The sequence below is a fragment of the Hemibagrus wyckioides genome, linkage group LG06 (assembly GCF_019097595.1).
Source record: "Hemibagrus wyckioides isolate EC202008001 linkage group LG06, SWU_Hwy_1.0, whole genome shotgun sequence".
In the NCBI taxonomy this organism is placed as follows: domain Eukaryota; kingdom Metazoa; phylum Chordata; class Actinopteri; order Siluriformes; family Bagridae; genus Hemibagrus; species Hemibagrus wyckioides.
In genome coordinates, this window is record NC_080715.1 from 20,975,706 (window position 1) to 20,992,116 (window position 16,411).

The window sequence follows — 16,411 nt, forward strand, 5'->3', positions numbered from 1 at the left end:
CCCTTCACAGGGTGCTTGAGGGTTCATGGGAGTTTGCCCAATCAGTCCACATGTGTTTTGTGGACTTGGAGAAGGCATTCGACCGACTCCCTCGTGGCATCCTGTGGGAGGTGCTCTGGGAGTATGGGGTCCGTGGCCCTCTGTTAAGGGCTGTTCGGTCTCTGTATGACTGGAGCAGGAGCTTGGTTGACAGATGGATTGGTGCAGCAGCAGCAGCAATGCGGTCTACATACTGGTCTGTTGTGGTGAAGAAGGAGCTGAGCCGAAAGGCGAAGCTCTCAATTTACCAGTCAATCTACGTTCCTACTCTTACTTATGGTCATGAGCTTTGGGTCATGACCGAAAGGACAAGATCCCGGATACAGGCGGCCGAAATTAGTTTTCTTCATAAGGTGGCAGGGCGTTCCCTTAGAGATAGGGTAAGGAGCTCCGTCACCCGGGAGGAGCTCGGAGTAGAGCTGCTGCTCCTCTACATCGAAAGGGGCCAGTTGAGGTGGCTTGGGCATCTGTTTCGGATGCCTCCTGGACGTCTCCCAGGGGAGGTGTTCCGGGCATGCCCAACCGGGAAGAGACCCCGGGGAAGACCCAGGACACGCTGGAGGGACTATGTCTCTCGGCTGACCTGGGAACGCCTTGGAATTCACCTGGAAGAGCTGGAGGAAGTGGCTAGGGAGAAGGAAGTCTGGGCATCCCTGCTTAGACTGCTGCCCCCACGACCCGGCTACGGATAAGCGGGAGACAATGAATGAATGAATATATTTGAAATCTGCTACTAAATAGCTAATAAGAAATGTAAATACCAAAGCAAAACAGTTTTTTTCTAATACCAAAGAAGAATGAAAAAAGTAAAATCTATGAAAAGAATTTTAATCTATGTATGAAAAGTTCAGTTGCTCAAGATTTGGTAGTCAACTACCAGATATACCAGCCACTGAACTCTGATCAGTGTTGTAGCAAGTAGCAAGTATGCTAATTGTTTGTGTGAATGAAGGTATCTGTGTATTTATGTCAAAAGTCCACAGGGGTGAAACAAATGCTGATGATACTAAGTGCTTAAATGCATCTGTTTCTAGCTGTTACCCTGATATTCAATTATAAAAGTGATCTGCAAAACTATATTTCAGAGTGTATCATTTACCCTGCTAAGCCTGAGGGAAGTTGTGCTTGAGTCTACCACTGCTTACCTCTAATTAGCCTCGTGAAGGGGTCCAGGGTCACTGGTGTGGGAGGGGGATAGCTGGTGTAATTAGCTTCAGTTGTGGGTAACTAGTCAAACGAGCAAGAAGGTATAAGTAGTGGTTGCGCTGATGCGTGAGGAGTTTGGTTTGTTACCGAAGGTATGCTTAATGTGCAGCCTTTTCTCCCTCTTACACCTTTTCATGCAGGGTGATTATTTGATGGTGTTTCCACACATGGTGGGAAAGAGGGGCAGAAAGTATTTACTGTTGCAGTACCTCTGAGGGGCTGACAGCTGTCTATGATCGTTGAATAACTGTATTTTCTATGTATTCGGAGTTTGGTCATGAGATTGAGCACCGAGACTTGGTAGCTGGTTTACTGCACTGGACTTTCACTAAAGGGCAGACCAGCCACTGTTTATCTATTTAGTCGTATGTCCTGTGTTTATTTTTCATTGACTTGTATTAAATATTATATTACTTTGATTATCTGTGATTCCTCTCCTCAAATTACTTGTAGTGTATTGTGGTTTTGTACAGGGCTGGGCCTGCATCGACGCTTCGCCTCCTCTGGTGTAGGTGATCCCTGTGGGGTGGCACAAGCTGTGTGGTGTGTATCAGACTGTTGGCACTGTGCGTATAAGATTGGTTTGGTTGCAGTGCATGCTGTGGGTGTTCTTTCTTTCTTTTCTCTCTTACATCTGGTGCATGCAAGCAGGCCCAACCCTTCTTGGAGTCTTGAGGAGAATTCTTTTTTTATTCTTATGGTTTTACTATTGACTTTAAGTTTCCCGAGGTTGCAAAAATGATTAATTTCTCCCTGCTTACATATATTTTAAACATAATACTCAAATCTTCACCCCTGTTATTCAGTACTATGTACACATGTCCACTGAAGCGCATGTGACAGTCGGGAACACTTTAAACCTGTGCGTTTACGTTAGGTTTGCAAACACTGACGTTATGATGATGTACATAAACACACATGAAATATCGAACTTTCCCACAAACAAAACTGAGGAACTTTGATCCTCTATATTTGTGGAGCAGCTTGTCAGTGTAGCTCAGCTCTAGACCTCAACAAAACAATCAGCACTCATCAACCATGTACTCTTAACTGTAGTATAATAATTTCACCTTTTTATTTAAAGTTAACCAGATCAAAAACCATTTTCACTTGTCTACTCATCTTAAATTATATATGTACATATGTATAGATACATACACTGAGCAGCCATAACATTATGACCACTGCCAGGTGAAATGAATAACCCTGATTATCTCATCATCATGGGACCTGTTAGTGGGTGGGATATATTAGGCAGCAAGTGAACGTTTGATATATAATGAAACATACAATTGTATAATATAAACTCCAGCAGTTCTACGTATGTTTAAAAGGATATTCAGTACGAGTATATTCTCAGGATGAAGTCAGTTTTCATGATTACAGCAGAAGTTTTTTAATTCAAGTCTACATTATATTCATATGAGATCATCAACTGAAGCAATGGTGAGATTTGGGCATAAACTGTTGATAGGAAGTGCAGATTTTTAAGCTATCCATGTGTGTTCATCCACAGCAGCAGAAGTTGAGTCATAAATGCAGACATATCAAAAAATATGATATTGAATGAAAGCAAACAGCAGCCAGTTAGGAATAATGATAATTTATTTACAGGAATTTATTTACAGTAATTCAAATGTATTTACAGAAATTCTAATTTATTTACAGGAATATATTTACAGTGATTCTAATAATCTAGCCATGGGGTCACAGTCTAGTGACTTCTCTGCCGGTCCCAAGGGCATCCGGTGTAAAACATTGCCAAATTTAACCATGCGAATAGTCAGTACTCTGAATTTCATACCGGATCGGTCGAGGCCCGGGTTAACAACGACCGCCATCGGTGCCGTTGACCTACAGGGCGGCGGTGGAAATTGGGCTACTGTTGGTCGAAGAAGTAGATGAGGGAGGAGAGTGTGCAGACAGAGAGAGAAGAGGAAAGGTAAAAGTGTGGGACTGAGAATAGGAACTCAATGTTGGTACTATGACAGGGAAAGGTAGAGAGCTGGCTGATATGATGGAGGAAGGAAGGTGTACTGTGTGTACAGGAGACCAGGTGGAAGGGTAGCAAGGCTCGTAGTATAGGAGCAGGATTCAAGCCGTTTTATTATGGTGTGGATAGTTAGAGAAACGGGGTAGGTGTGGTCCTGAAGGAGGAGTTTGTGAGGAATGTTCTGGAGGTGAAGAGAGTGTCGGACAGGGTGAGGAGTCTGAAGTTAGAGGTTGAAGGGGTGATGTTGAATGTTGTTAGTAGTTATGCCCCACAGGTAGGTTGTGAGTTAGAGGAGAAAGAGAGATTCTGGAGTGAATTAGATGAGGTGATAGAGAGTATTCCCACGGGTGAGAGAGTGGTGATAGGAGCAGATTTTAATGGACATGTTGGTGAGGGGAACACAGGTGATGAGGAGGTGATGGGCAAGTTTGGAGTTAAGGAAAGGAACCTTGAAGGACAGATGGTAGTGGACTTTGCTAAGAGGATGAACATGGCGGTGGTTAGCACTTATTTTCAGAAGAGGGTGGAGAGCACACAAGAGTGGAGGTAGGAGCACACAGGTAGACTACATCCTATGTAGAAGAGGCAATCTGAAAGAGATTAGTGACTGTAAAGTGGTAGTGGGAGAGAGTGTAGCCAGACAACATAGGATGGTGGTGTGTAGGATGACTTTGATGGTCTGTAAGAAGAGGTCAGAGATAGAGAAGAAAACCAAGTGGTGGAAGCTGAAAAAGGAGGAATGTTTTGAGGAATTTAGACAGACGTTGAGGCAGGCTCTGGGTGGTCAGGTAGTGCTGCCAGATGACTGGGAAACTACAGCAGAAGTGATCAGGGAGACAGGAAGAAAGGTGCAGGGTGTGTCATCTGGAAGGAGGAAAGAAGATAAGGAGACTTGGTGGTGGAATGAGGAAGTTCAGGATAGTATTCAGAGGAAGAGGTTAGCCAAGAAGAAGTGGGACATGGACAGGACTGAAGAGAATAGACAGGAATACAAGGAGTTACAGCGCAGAGTAAAGAGGGAGGTGTCTAAGGCCAAGCAGAAGGCATATGATGAGTTGTACACTAGGTTAGACACTAGAGACGGAGAGAAGGACTTGTACAGGTTAGCTAGGCAGAGGGATCGAGATGGGAAGGATGTGCAGCAAGTTAGAGTTATTAAGGATAGAGATGGAAAGGTGCTCACAAGTGAGGAGAGTGTACAGAGGAGATGGAAGGAGTACTTTGAAGAGCTGATGAATGAGGAAAATGAGAGGGAAAAAAGAGTAGAAGAGGTGAACTCTGTGGAACAGAAAGTAGATAAGATTAGAAAGGATGAAGTCAGGAAGACTTTGAAGAGGATGAAAAGGGGAAAGGCAGTTGGTCCTGACGACATCCCGGTGGAGGTCTGGAAGTGTCTAGGAGAGGCAGCAGTGGAATTTTTAGCTAGTTTGTTTAACAGGGTTTAAGAGAGTGAGAAGATGCCTGAGGAATGGAGAAGAAGTGTATTAGTGCCGATCTTTAAGAATAAGGGTGACGTGCAGAGTTGCAGCAACTATAGGGGGATAAAGTTGATGAGCCATACAATGAAGCTATGGGAAAGAGTAGTGGAAGCTAGGTTAAGGAAGGTACTGGAAATTTGTGAGCAGCAGTATGGCTTCATGCCCACAAAGAGCACAACAGATGCAATTTTTGCTCTGAGAATTTTGATGGAGAAGTATAGGGATGGTCAGAGAGAGTTGCACTATGTGTTTGTAGACTTGGAGAAAGCGTATGACAGGGTGCCAAGAGAAGAGCTGTGGTACTGAATGAGGAAGTCAGGAGTAGCAGAGAAGTATGTAAGAGTGGTGCAGGACATGTATGAGAGGAGCAGGACAGTGGTGAGGTGTGCTGTAGGGCAGACAGAGGAGTTCAAAGTAGAGGTGGGACTGCATCAGGGCTCGGCTCTGAGCCCCTTCCTGTTTGCTATGGTGATGGACCAGTTGTCAGAGGAGGTCAGACAGGAGTCTCCTTGGACAATGATGTTTGCAGATGACATTGTGATCTGTAGTGAGAGCAGGGAGCAGGTGGAGGAAAACCTGGAGAGGTGGAGGTTTGTGCTGGAGAGAAGAGGAATGAAAGTCAGTTGTAGTAAGACTGAGTACATGTGTGTGAATGAAAGGGAGGGAAGTGGAACAGTAAGATTACAGGGTGAAGAGGTGAAGAAGGTACAGGAGTTTAAGTACTTGGGGTCAACAGTCCAGAGTAATGGAGAGTGTGGGAAAGAGGTAAAGAAGCGAGTGCAGGCAGGTTGGAATGGGTGGAGAAAGGTGTCGGGAGTTCTGTTTGATAGAAAAATTTCAGCAAGAATCAAGGGGAAGGTGTACAAGACAGTGGTGAGACCGGCCATGCTGTATGGTTTAGAGGCAGCGTCACTGAGGAAGAGACAGGAGTCAGAGCTGGAGGTAGCAGAGCTGAAGATGTTGAGGTTCTCTTTGGGAGTGACAAGGTTGGACAGGATTAGGAACGAGTACATCAGAGGGACAGCTCATGTTGGACGTTTGGGGGACAGAGTTAGGGAGGCCAGATTAAGATGGTTTGGACAGAGGAGGGAGAGTGAGTATATTGGTAGGAGAATGTTGGACATGGAGCTGCCAGGAAGGAGGCAAAGAGGAAGGCCAAAGAGGAGGAATATGGATGGAATAAATGAGGATATGAAGCTAGTGGGTGCAAGTGTTGAGGATGGAGATGAGCAGGATAGGTGGAGAGAGATGATTCGCTGTGGCGACCCCTGAAGGGAAAAGCCGAAAGAAGAAGAAGATTTACAGTGATGTTCTGACACAACATGGCCTATTCATCATCTGTGGAATAAAAACATGTTTAAATTAATATAGAGTATTGTAGAACATAATGTTTCCTTATTTGATTTCTTGTTCAATTCATGTTTCTGTCATGAAAATAAAATTACATGAGACTTTATTAAAGAAGAATGCAGTAGTGTTCTAGATTATATTCTATGTTAGTTCATTTTAAGTAGATCTGATGTTTTACCTGGCTAACCTGAAAGGCCTTCTGTGAACCACCCATGTTTACTGATCTGCCTCAGGCTTGGTCTTTTGGTGGGATCTTGCTCCAAGCACCAGTTGATCAGATGGCGGCAGGCTGTGTGGGCAGTGATATGAAACAGAGACAGAAATTTAGTCACAAAATTTTAGTCAAAAAACTTCTGCTTGCAACTTCACTATCATTTTTCTCAGATTTGTTGTAATATCTCAAAATGCTGTTTTTATATTCTCTCACATTCAGACAGGCCAGGTATGAAATTGAGGGACCCAGCAACAATTTCCTCCTCATTACTGAAGGGCATTTCTCCACAGACTAAGCTGTATAGGAGAATGCCAAGACTCCAGACGGTAGCATGGTCGGCGTAGTACTGTTGTTGTTGGATCCATTCTGGAGGCCAAAAATCTGGAGTTCCTGAGCAGAAGAGCAAGAACAACATCAGTAAGATCACAACTTAGATATTCCTTTAATTCTGTGCAATATCTGGTGATGAGCAATTACCTGCATATTCCTCGTAGGGCGTGTCCTGCCACAAATCGCCACAGCCAAAATCGATCAGTTTTATGTCCAGGGTGTCGGAGTTGAAAAGAAGGTTTTCCGCCTTGATGTCACGGTGGAAAACCTTCCGACTTTGGCAGTAGCGGGCAGCCTCGACCACCTGCAGCATGAAATAATAATAATAATAATAAAAAATACCATCAGTCATTGAACACTAAAGAAAACTCTCAGGATCAAAATCAAACGAGCTCAATTAAATTTCCTCTAAACACAACTAGTTAGATGACTGTAACTATGTACTATACTCTAAAAAGAACAACCAGTCTCAGCAAGACTGGACCCTTACAGCCACATCACATAGTCACAGCCACACCATACATCAGTACCCCTAAATAAACAGTTCAATCACACACATATCTAAATTACACACACAAACAAAATACAAATGATGCCTTTGTGGATTGTTTTTCTTAGTATTACTAACTTCACCATTATTATTTGCATTTGTGCATCACTTTGTGTTCTCCATTTTTATGGGATTTTTACTTTGTGAAGCATCTGATAAAGCTAGCAAACATGTTATCACGAGTCAATCAAGAACAAACAAATCAACAGCAAACAAATTCTTTAGTTATCCAAAGAGGGACCATAGTGAAAGATGAATCACCTGCAGCATGATCATTTTGGCCAGCACCTCACTGAGTGTGCCTCCTTCACTCAACAGTAGCTCATATACGTCCATGCAGGGGATTGGTCTTTCCAGGACTAACAGGAGGCTGTTGTCCATTTCAAACCAATCCACAAGCTGCAGAACGTACTGGCAGTGAGGTGGCTTTGACAGCATTTGCATTAAAGCCACCTCTAGATGGAGCTTGCAGGTCTCGCCAGGCTAGCAATAAAAAAACCCCATAAAATTAGCATAGTTTCATAGTTTTCAGTATATGAAACCTAGATGCTGCTGTGAGCTAAGACTAATGTGACTGAACTGAGGAGAATTAGACTTTGAAAGAAAGATATTTGCAGAATATGGATGTTATGTTGGATGTGTTATCATGGTGAAAGTACGCTAGTTTGAAGTGTCAGTTACCTTTAGCTCACATTATATTACTTGTTCAATTTATAATGAATATGTTGTTGCTTATATATGATTTGATATAATCTAGTTATTGACCCTAACTATCTGATTGGAGTGGGGGTGTTGACTTATGAAAGTAGTCAGGAACAGTGACTAATGCAGCATCTAGGATTCTTATACTGAAAAATGACAGCAAGTTGCATTCGTTTTGCATAGTTTTGGTCTTTAAAGAAATTGTAAACAGGACTTTATTGCTACTATCACAGCAGTCAAGTAAGGTTACTTACAGCTGTGATGTACAGCTCCGAGCCATCCTTACGGATGTGTTTAATGGCGACCTACAAACAAAACAAAACAAACAAATGGGAACGAGCCTTAAGCATTAAATCTATCTAATCTTATCTGATCTTATCTTATGAAAAACAAAAAAAGTATTTCAATAATCCTCTTTTCAAAAAAACAATGAGGAATTGAATCCTGTGAAGTAAACCTACAAAAAAGGGATGCCCTACAATGAAATTACGACCTTATTATAGATTTAAATCACCAGAGAAAGTTTTTGGAGCACATGCAAAAATCTGGACAATGCTCATGTCATTAACCTCATTAATGCTCTACAGTTCATGTATTGCGTTGACCAGTGCAATCTGCAGGATTTGCACAGGCATTTACCTGCTGTCCATCTTTCCTACGAACTCCTTCGTACACTGATCCAAAGCCTCCACTCCCCAGCAGATTTCCGATGGTGTACAGATCGAGAAATCTCTGTGCTAAAGAAAACAAATAAAGAAAGACACGAAATGAGCCTCGTGTTTGTTGTCCTCTTCTGTGTGTATGTAGCGCGCTGAGTTAGCATTAACGTAAGGGATCGCTCGCCTAACTCAAGATGCAGCAGAAATCACACGAAGCTCACACAGGTCGCATTTCACATCTCGAGGGGTTTTTAATAGCAACAGCGTTATTTATTTAAAGAAGACAACTTAAATGAGCAACAGAAATGAAAATAAAAAGATCGGAGCCGCACACATGCTGTACTCGCGGCTCAGGTGACTGCAGACTGACCACAACAAAAAACAAAAATGGCGCTCTGCTCTTAAAGGAGCCACAGCTTATTTCACTCGTTACAGGTGAAATGGTCAGTAATAAATCAGTGGTTTATTTCATGTATTTAGTTCAATCATTTGTCTTACATACCCTTTGGATCACTGAGGAATTCCAGACAAGCAGGATGTAAAGTGGGCACCTCTTGGACCTGAAATATCCAATATCACCTTTACAAAAGTATTCTCTCACATTATTTGTACATACATATTGCTACAGCAGCGTTTGGCTCAAGTATAAAAATAAGATATAACTTGAATTAAAAAGAGTTTATTACCTCGTCGTCCACATCCCAATCCTCAGACTGGATGTCTTGGTAGGTTGTGAACTTTTCAGGCATCGGGGTGTCATCTGCCTCTGAGTCCAAGTCCCACATCTCAGCTTGCAGCTCCGTGAAAACGGGCATTTCAGCTGTATCCTGCGATCGGTGGTAGTCCATATCCCACACTAGGTCCATCATCTTCAGGAACGATGTATTTATTTCAAGAATGCAGCACTTTCCAAAATCAGATAATCCTCTCTGGTCAGCGCGTGTGTTGTTCTGTTTAAAAAATAACCGTTGCCATGGCAATGACGCAAACTTCATTACGTCTTAAATTCTAAAAAAAATATAGTCTAATCAGTCTGAGTGAAGGACATTAGACCACTTATTTTTTCTTGTAAATATTAGACATCCGACAGACAAGTAAATCTGACTTGTGACTCTCTGGCATATTTACTCGAATTAATAAAGTACTTGAAGCAAATTGTAAAAAATCATGTAAAATTTACGCCGTCTTGATGCGAGGAATCTGCGCATGCGTGGAAAGTAATGCCGCGATGATTCAAGGCTTCTCCATCAGTTCTCGAAGGGTAAGTACTATTTAAAACCGCATTATATTACGGATTATTAGATTTAATTTATTAAAGAAATGGCATTTCATTAGATGATTGTGTTATCATCACTTAATTCTGTACCTTTTAATAGTTTAGCGTGTTCTTGAGTTAGCTTTGTAAAACGAGCGCCATATAAGCTAACGTTAATGTTGTAGTCAACGTTGCAAAGTGTTTAACAAGTTTTTAAGATTAAGTTTTTTAAGTTTAAGTTTTTGTTGAATATTTGTTATTTTGTGTGGTTAACAATTCGTGAACACGTTTTCATTCCCTCAATTTACATAAATCGTGCACAATATAAATCATTCCCCCAGTCTCTAATTACTTTACTAAATTGTGCGTTGTTTGTTAATAGGTCCCTTCTTTACTCAGTCGTGTCCACTTTGTAAATGACCACAACTCAAGAAACCAAGAAAAGCTGAACTGAACTATCTGCCACCACATCCTAACGGGGAATCCATTGAGACTTTAGAAAAAGAACGACAAAGAGTGTTTGGAGAGAAAATGTCTAAAACCTTTTCTTACAGGAGTCACGAAGTTGTTCATCTCAGCCCCCCAATGAAAGATTTCCAGGAGAGATGGCCTGCCTTATTCTCAGAGGCTCAGGTAATTTAAGCCAGTTACATTATTGTAGATATCACATTTTGATTGTTTGCTGTTCATATAAGGATTCTTTTGTGTGTGGATTATTTAACTTATTACAGATAAAGGAGGAATTCTGAAGAATTATGGCTGTGCTCCCGGAGCAAACCTTCATGTGGAAACTAGATGGCTACACGCCGAAACTCTTGGAGCTTTGCTAAGGGAGGTGCTGCGGGAGTCAAGATACAGTCAACACTGTAGTTCATACTGTGCGTTGACTCCAGTATGAAACCAGTACCTATAAACCAGTTAAGCAATCTCTAATGATAACTTGGGTATTGACTGCTATAATTTTATATATCATCATTCACAAATGCTGCTTGACCACACCCATTCCTTACATCTATCTGTCTTTCTGTTTATTGTACTCATTGAAACCACTGGAACATATTTGTAAAAAGTTTTAATACTATTTTAAAATAAGATTAAGAAGCTGTCATATCTATGCATAGAACTGATAATGTTGGATTTGTAATGTGTTTAATATGTCATTGAACATTGACGCTTAATCTGTTTAAAAAACATATTCAGGGCTGCAATAAAAAAGCTCCAAATATCTGGAATATATATATATATATATATATATATATATATATATATATATATATATATATATATATAATGCTAGACATTTGGAACTTTTTTTATTTTTTATTGTATTTTTAAATGCTCATGTTTAGGCTTTAATTATATTTTCTTTACATGTGTTAGTAATTGTATATTTGAACCCTACAGAAATATCACATATGATATTTGTGATATCACAAATATCATATCTTGGCAATGACACAAGAAATTACTAAGTGATGTCGATTTTCTTGAAACATATTTAAAAAATTACATAAAATATTACTATTTTAAATATAATAAGATTCTATGAATCAAATGATCTGACTCAGTGAAGAGCTGGAATAAGTTTGGAATAAGGGGTTGGCTGGTATTACATTACGACTCGCATTAAAATGTTTAAAGGATGTTTTCACACCAGGCACTGCAAAGGAAATAAATGGGAACAGTTTCCACCATAGAGACTCCTTCAGTTTATTTGTATAGGGCTTTTGACAATTGCCACAAAATCAGCTATACAGCAATACACATCTGGACTGTAAGGACTCCTATGTTCGAATGCTGTTGCATAGATTTCAGTTCAGCATTCAACATAATCATCCCTCAGCAGCTGATTGAGAAGCTGAGTCTCCTGAGCCTGAACACCTCTCTGCAACTGGATCCTGGGAGACCTCAGTCAGTCCGGATCGGGAACAGTATCTCCAGCAGCACCACACTGAGCACTGGAGCTCCTCAGGGTTGTGTGCTCAGTCCACTGCTGTTCACTCTGCTGACTCACGACTGTGCAGCAATGCACAGCTCCAATCACATCGTCAGTTTCGCCGATGACACGACCATGGTGGGTCTCATCAGTAAGAACGACGAGTCAGCATACAGAGAGGAGGCGCAACATCTAAGACCAAAGAGATGGTTGTTGACTTCAGGAGAGCACAGAATGACCATTCTCCGCTGTTCATGGACGGATCCTCGGTGGAGATCGTCAAGAGCACCAAATTCTTTGGTGTCCATCTGGCGGAGAACTTCACCTGGTCACTCAACACCAGCTCCATCACCAAGAAAGCCCAGCAGCGCCTCTACTTCCTGAGGAGGCTGAGGAAAGCCCATCTCCCTTCTCCCATCCTGACTGTGTTCTACAGAGGGACTATCGAGGGCATCCTGAGCAGCTGCATCACTGCCTGGTTTGGGAACTGCACCGTCTCGGATCGCAAGACCCTTCAGCGGATAGTGAGGACAGCTGAAAAGATCATTGGAGTCTCTCTCCCCTCTATCACGGACATTTACACCACACGCTGCATCCGCAAAGCTGACAGCATTGTGGCTGACCCCACACACCCCTCACACACACTCTTCACCCTCCTGCCATCTGGAAAGAGGTACCGGAGCATTCGGGCCCTCACAACCAGACTGTGTAACAGTTTCTTTCCTCAATCCATCAGGCTACTCAACAACCAGGACTGAACTGTTCTACACTCTCTCACACACACACACACACACACTCTCACTCAGGGCTGAACTGTGTACAACTCTCTGTCTCTCTCACACAGATACACACACACACTCTCTCTCGACTGTGTGGACGCACACACACGCACACACAATTTATATTGTTCATTACTTATTGCACTACCTCTACCTGTCATCTGCTGCTATAGTTATATTTATGTTTATTTCTATTTGCACTACCTCAACCGCTGCTGTTGTATTTCTGCACAAAATTTTTGCACAATATTTTTTTTTACGTCTTTTCATTTTATCTTATTTTACTTCACTTACATTCCATTACACATGTTCTTTTCTTTCTTTTTCGGCGCTAAGTGTCCTGTGTTTTTTGTGTTGCCTTTCTTGTATTTATTGTCTTTTGCACTGTCTTGTCTATGCTCTGTTTGCACCTAGCTGCACACTGCACTTTACGTGGCTAAGACAAACTTCTGTCCTAGCTCTGTGGTGGTGTTTTTTTTGTGTTGAACTCTTTGTTGTTGTATGTTTATGTAGCACCAGGTCCTGGAGAAACGTTGTTTCATTTCACTATGTACTGCGTCAGCTATATGTGGTTGAAATGACAATAAAGCTTCTTGAATATTGAATCTTGAATATGGATGTATGTTTAGATCCCTGATGAGTGAGCCTGAGGAGGCAGCAACAAAGGAAAACTCCTTGATATGTAGGAGTGGGTGATTATGACAATAATATCATATCATGATTCTTCAAGACATTTCTACTAATATCCATCACAGTATATGAATGGCCAGCAAACAGTAGTGTTGTGATGAGCTAACCAAAGAAAAAACTTTTTTATCTACAAAAAATATTATTTCAACAATAAATATATTAAGAGATTTTAATTCCTTTTCAAATACTAAGATTTTTAACAATAACATTTGTTCTTTGTTTTTTTAATCAGCTGCTTCCAATTAATTGCCACTGTTATTGCTATTTAAAAAAACCTCATAGCTCAAATTTTTTGTATTTACCTCCCATTTATTATAGACTTATTCTCTCCGTGTGCCAAATTGTCCCGGTCTGTTTTTACATTAACATATATTTTGCACTTTTTTAAAAAAATATTTGGTATTATAAATCTCATTTATATAAAATTATACCTAATTTTTGATTACTTTTTACACGGGGTCAAATTGACCCGAAGACCACAGGAGGGTTAAAATATTCTAACTTTCTTTTTTGCTTACACTGAATCATTTAATACTATATTTTTGTATCTCAGAAATTTATGACTCTTGTTGGGTTATTTTAATTTACATTTTTTAATATTTCAAACCAGAAATTACTCATAATTTCTTCAGTTGCAAACAGAAAATACATCCTGTTCTTCTCTTTCTACCTCTCCTAATAAGGTCTCTCTATAAGTTCATGCTGACCATTAGATTAGAAAAAAATATCTCGAGTCCATGGCCAATCAGAACCCTCCACATACTGGTACAACTGGAACACCACTTGCATGTGAAGTTGTGATTGTATGCTCATAATTCTGAATAAACTATGAGAGATCTTGCTATCTGAAAATCTCACCTTTGTGTCTCTTTGTCAATTCTCCCCAGGCCTGAGAGGGAGCATGCAGTGGAGTGTTCTATAGCTTGTCTCTTGGAACAGAGAAAAAACCCTAACAACTCTTCAAATGTGCATGAAAAATAAAAATCAAATAATGGTCAACTTAAAAAAATAAACAAGTCAGAGACCCGATGTGAGGCAACAATGGTTGCCAGAATGTCAGGGTAAAATGGTAAAAAACACATAATGCATTACAGTTGGTTGGCATAGATTTTACTGTCAACAAGTGCTTATGATAAATTATGTTCAATATACTCAGAAATAAGTAATGAAACCTGGCAAAAACAGCATGTGTCCATAATCGTACACAGTATGATATGCAGTGAAATGCTTACACGACTGTTTTGACCCTTGAAAAAGGAAAAGGAATAAGGACAGAACTAAAGACAAGGATAAAATATAAAAATACGAAATATAAAATATAAAAACAACAAAAGTTCACAGTAGATAAAAAATGAAATAGAATAAAAATAGAATAAAATATAATAAATATAAATAAAGTAAGGTATGGGATATATGTATATAGAATATGTATATAAAATAGAATATATATAGGAAGTGTAAAATATAACAACTGTGTTATGCAAAATTATATAAAATTATATAAAGTGAATAGTGTGTAGTGTCCAAGGTGTCCAAGGTGCAGACAGCAGCAGTACGGGGTGGTCACAAAGTGGAATAAGGTGATGAGGTGATGAGAGCAATGGTATTGTCCATCTTTAAAGTGCAGATGTGCATTAGTCCTCTTTGTATGTAAACGGGAGCAGACTGTGCAACATGTATGTTTATGTGTTTGTATTGTGTGCACAGTCTTGAAATGTGCAAATGTGCAGATGTACATTTGTGTGTTTATTGTGTGCCACAGTCCTGTAATGTGCAAATGTCCGGCATGGTTGGTTTGAGTTCCAACATGTGTGTAGGAGCATAGTAGGTTTAATAGTTGAGTCCTATGTGAGGTTCTGATTGAGAGACCGTATAGCCTGCGGGAAGAAGCTTCTCCTCAGTCTCTCAGTGTTGAGCGGAAGCGCTTCCCTGACCTCAACAGTGAGAAAAGTCCATTGTTGGGATGGCTGAGGTCCTTCACGATCTTCCTGGCCTCGGTCCAGCACCGCTTGTTGTAGATCGAATGCAGGTCAGGGAGCTTGGTACGGATGATGCGCTCAGCTGATCGCACCACCCTCTGAAGAGCTCGTCTGTCCTGCATGGTGCTGTTCCCGAACCAGGTGGTGATGTTTCCCGTCAGGATGCTCTCTATGGTGCAGGAATAAAAGTTCCTTAGCACCTTAGCAGGCAATCTAAAGTCTCTCAAGCGTCTGAGGTGGAAGAGACGCTGTCTGGCCTTCTTCACCATGGTGTTGATGTGACAGGACCATGACAGTTCCTGTGTGATGTGAACACCGAGGTATCTGAAGCTGTCCACTCTCTCCACTGGGCTGTTGTTGATCACAGGGGTCTGGTAGTTCCTCTCCTGCTTTTTGCTGAAGTCCACTATCAGCTCCTTAGTCTTGCTGACGTTAAGCTGGAGGTTGTTCCTCTGGCACCAGTCCTCCAGAGTCTTAATCTCCTCCAGGTAGGCCGTCTCATTGTTGTCGGAGATCAATCCGACCACAACGGTGTCGTCAGCAAACTTGATAATGTTGGTGGAGTTGGTAGTGGCCATGCAGTCATACGTGTACAAAAAGTACAGCAGGGGGCTCAGAACACAACCCTGAGGGGCTCCAGTGCTGAGGGTGAGTGAGGCTGAGACATGTCTGCCCATCCTTACTGCCTGTGGTCTGCCAGTTAGGAAATTGGAGATCCACTGACAATGAGATGGGCTGAGTCCCAGGTTCTCCAGCTTGGTGGTGAGTGTGGAGGGGATTATAGTGTTAAACGCTGAACTGTAGTCAACAAACAGCATCTAACATAATTCCCCTTCCTAGTGTCCAGGTGAGTGAGTGATGTGTGAAGAGGTGGGAAATGGCATCGTCGGTTGAGTGGTTCGGGCGGTAGGCGAACTGTAATGGATCCACTGTGTCTGGTAGTGAAGCGATGATGAAGTCTCTGACCAGCTGTTCAAAGCACTTCATCACTACTGAGGTCAGGGCTACAGGGTGGTAGTCGTTGAGGGAAGCAGGATGGGGTTTCTTCGGGACAGGAACAATGATGGACTCTTTAAAGCACGTGAGGATTGCCGACTGGGTTAAGGAGAGGTTGAATATGTCTGTGAATACAGGGGCTAGCTGGTCAGCGCAGGATTCGACCTGAGATTCCGTCTGGTCCTGCTGCTTTCCTGGTGTTCACTCTCCTGAAGGCTCTCCTCACGTCATGCTCAGAGATGATGAACACATTGG